The sequence below is a fragment of the Glycine max genome, chromosome 18, assembly GCF_000004515.6.
Source record: "Glycine max cultivar Williams 82 chromosome 18, Glycine_max_v4.0, whole genome shotgun sequence".
NCBI classification, from domain to species: domain Eukaryota; kingdom Viridiplantae; phylum Streptophyta; class Magnoliopsida; order Fabales; family Fabaceae; genus Glycine; species Glycine max.
In genome coordinates this window covers 38,036,425-38,041,032 of record NC_038254.2, presented here as the reverse complement: position 1 = coordinate 38,041,032, position 4,608 = coordinate 38,036,425, and positions in this window count along the sequence as shown.

Genomic DNA, 4,608 nt, shown 5'->3' with positions numbered 1-4,608 from the left:
TAGATAGTTTGACATCCTTTTCTTTTTCCCTTTTTTCCTTTTTTATTTTTATATTTATATACATATATATATATATATATATATATATATATATATATATATATATATATATATATATATATATATATATATATATATATATATAACTTAATATAAAAGTTAAATTTAGAAAAATAATTTCAATATCCATAGTAAAATGAAATATGACAATCGCTTAATGTAAATATTAAGTATAATTTAACCATCTATTCATCTAGTTATCCATATTTTTTTGGTTGAATATAATTATCTATATATATAAAGAAAAGAAAAGAGATAGAGTAGTAACATATATAAAGTGTAGAATATAAATTTTGTTAAGGATTTTAAATGTATGAAAGTAATCAAACCTCTGAATTTCTTAACCACGATAAAAGTGATTGCAAGTGTCCTTAAGCCTTCTTGGATGTTGATTGCTTTTTCAAATTGAATGATATATAAAATGTAACAGAAAATGGTTATAGAATGTAATATAGAACATTGAAGAATGAGGGTCGTGGACATGAGAAGCATTTGGAGGTCACTAAGATTGAATTGAAATGTTTTGATATTAGTTTTCTTATGTTGTGAGTAACATTGAAGAAGGAAGAAGGAAAAGAGAAGTGATATACATAAAAGGAGAATGTTCTCCTTTCTCTTCCTATCTCCAAATCATCGATTTTTCTGACGTGTCAGCGTAACAGTGAGGAGCTTAGCTTTTATATATTATAAATAGAAAATACATTATATATACTTTATGTGTATTTACCGAATAGAAATCATTGTGTAAAACACTATAAAGTTGGCTAGGTAATTCACGTTAAGTAGCTCAGTTTTGTACTGAATGTAAGGGAAAAACAACTATCACCTTTAAAACATGTGCAGCCTTTATACATTTCTTATTATGTTTATTATATTTCTATATATATTTAATATATATCGTGTTGTTTTGTTATTTAGTTTAAGGCTTTGCATTTTCTTCTCATTTTTTCCTTCTATTTTATTTTAATTCTCTAACGGTCTTAGAGAGAAAAACTACTTTTTTCTTGTATAGTCTTTTCTGCAGTCACATTCTATTTTATCAAAATGTCTATCATGGATATGATTGAGTCCCTTTCTAGTAAGTTTGAAAAATTAATGGATGAAAATGTAATGTATTCCGCTCAATTAAAAATGTTTTTATTATATTATTTCATTTCTTGAAATTTTAAATTAGTGGGAGATTGCAACTAAGAAGGAGTTGTGTACTAAAGTCCAATTACAGAAGGTGTAGTTCAATACAATTAAGTCACTACATTTTTCTCGAGTGGAAGTTCATAAAAACTAGGTATAACGCTCAAACACGGAAGGTTCTTTATACCAAAATACAATATCACATGCTCTTTCTTTTACGTTTCTATATAAATTATTTTTTAAAAATATTTTAAAATTTTAAATTATGTGGGGGAATGTTAGTAAATATTTGTTTTATAATTTAAAATTTATAAAAATTTATAAAAATATATTACTCATATTAATTCTACTTTTATAAAACAAACTATTTGTTTTAGAATCTGTTAAGTAAAATTAGATTTCCTATCTTTTCTAAGATTTTGCTTTTATTGGTCAATGCAGTTTGTTGCGTGTTTGTTACGTTTGTTTTGATCTGCACGTTAGTTTCCAACGGTCATGTAGTTTTACTTTGAGATTTTTTGTTGTTGCATAAGGGGGTTTATGCCTATATATATCTCCTTCCTCCCCTCTAGAAAAGACACAAATAGAATAAACAATTTGTTTTCTTTCTCTCTAATTTTTGTCTTTTCCTTTATACTACAAAAAATATTTTTGAGAGCAAGAGCATTGGTGCTCAAAAGTGTGGGGATCCTTTCGCTGCACACAATCGGAACCAACAGGTTGTCATATCTTAGGAGAGGAGCGCAATTAGATTTTCATACTAGTGCAGTGGGGGCGTTTTCTCTCTATGGATAATGTTTGTGCCTTAAATTATTTTCCTTTGTGCTTATTAGATGATATATTGCATTGTTGATTCATGTTCTGTCGACTGAAGATATTTTGCTACTGTTGTTTTGTTATTTAGTTTAAGGCTTTGCATTTTCTTCTCATTTATTTCTTTTAATTTTCTAACCGTCTTAGTGAGAAAAACTACTTTCTTCTTGTATACTCTTGTCAGTAGTCGTATTCTCTTTTATCAACAAAATGTCTATCATGGATATGATTGAGTCCCTTTCTAGTAAGTCTAAAAAATTAATTGATGAAAACACAATGTATTACGCTCAATTATAAATATTTTTATTATATTATTTCATTTCTTTAAATTTTAAATTAGTGGGAAACTCATACCTATTTCATGGACATTATATCTTACAAAGATCTTCTATTTTTTGACATTCTCTTGTCAAGATCAATGTTGGCAGAACTTGAAGAAGATATTTCTTTTATTTGATGTTGCTTTATTTTTTTTTTTCTACAAAACAGTTATTTAGAATAAAATTTATAATTTTTTTACTACATCAATCAAAGAATTAGAATAAACTATCGATTTCATTTGTTGAATGTTACAAAATGTGTAAAATAAAATAAAATAAAATTTATAATTCAATGAAATTGTAGGTATAGGTTTATTCAACAATGGCATATCACATAACAAATTTTTGAAAAACTCAGCCTCACTAGTAGCAGTATCTAAAGCAATAATTTCTGCTTCCATGGTAGAACGTGAAATAATAGTTTGTTTAACAGATTTCCATTATACTACACCAATAGTTAAAGTAAAGACATAACCACTTGTTGATTTTGTTTTTTCAGAATAAAAAATCCAATTCTTATTAGTTTTAAGAGAACTCATTTCATCATTAATAACTTCTTTTCCAAAAAGATTCATCAATTGACCTCATGGTCTCACCATAAGTTTTAGGATCATCTTCAAGTAGAAAATAGAAAAATTCATAACCAAAATCATTAACCATTTTAGATCTTTTACTTCTCCTAGGTTCAAAAACAATGTCCTAATTAGCATTACCACAAGATGATAAATTAGAACAAGAAGTATCACAAACAGATTTAGACAATTTATTTTTCAAAGGAAAAACAATTTTTAAGAAAATGACATCTCTAGATTTCAAAATAGTATCATTAGAAATTTTAGACACTTCTAAATTAATAGCCAAGAAATCTATAAGTAGTACTATGCAAAAAATATCCAACAAACAATCAACAGTTTTAGGTCCAATTTTTCTTTTCTTATTAATAGGAATGTTAACATTTGCAAGACACTCCCACAATTTAAGATATTTCAGATGTGATTCTCTTTTTTCCCATTCATAAAGGGGTTTTTAAAAAAATTATAAAGTACCCTAGTAAGAATATGACATACAAAATATAAAGCTTCACTTGACCTTTTCCTCACACATGTGCCATACTCCCCAAAACTTATTTTAAATAATAGTAGAATTTTGTAAAGAGATAGGTAAAATATCTATTATTTGAGTTATGTTAATTTTATTGCTTTGTGTGTTATATTTTCACATGTTTTTTTTTTAGCAAGGAGCTACATATATAGAGGTAACTAGTCACCAACGTGTAGCAACAAAATACTTGCAGCAATAACATTAAGAAACAGAAAATAAAAATCGAACAAACTTCCTATCATTAAATACTTGTAACGTTCTGATCGAGGCCATACCCGAATCAAATAAACATTAAAAATGCAGTATCTAGGAATTGATCTTAGGTCATCTCCCAACGAGCAATGGTCAACCAAACGTTCATAACAGATAGTAATAAAACAATAACGAATTGGGGGGGGGGGTTGTTTGTTTTTTGTAAATTAAACAGCAAGCAAATTTGAATCAGAGAAATAGCAGAATTAAAACATGTTGTTTCCCTTTGATTCACAAGCAAGTTTCTTATCCTAGGTTACGAGAATTTATCCTTAATCAGTTCAACCACTTAATCCAACCCTAAATTAAATTACTAAGCGAAAATTAACATAAGATTGTCATTATGTGATTAAGCAACACATACACCAATTAATCATGAACGAAACTGATCATTAAGCATGAACGTAAATTAAGCGCATTGACATTTAATCAAGCACTAAGCATGCATGGATTAATAGCAACAAATACAGAGTAATTGGTGTAGAGGAAAAACTGATCAGTATTCAATAGTAATAACAAAACCTCAAAGCGAGTTGTGCTTGTTCCTCAAGAGAAAACAACACTAGAGACTTAACCTTCCATTAATCAGCAGAAAACGAAATTGTAGATTGAAGCATAAAACGAAATTGCAGATTGAAGCAAAAAACAAATTTTATTGCTACGTGAATAGTAAAAACTGGAATTGCAAAACCTAAAATTATTCTTTCTCCCAAAAACGAAAAAGACTCCCTAAACTAAAACCTTGGTGCTGTTATATAGGTTCTCAGCCCCAAAGCTTAGAAATATGTTTAAGTCCAAGCCCATAAATAAAATAAAATCTGGACAAGATAAGATTTGATAAAATAAAATCTAGATGAAATAAAATCTAGATAAGATAAGCTAAGATAAAATCTAGATGAAATAATATCTAGGTGAGATAAAATCTGGATAG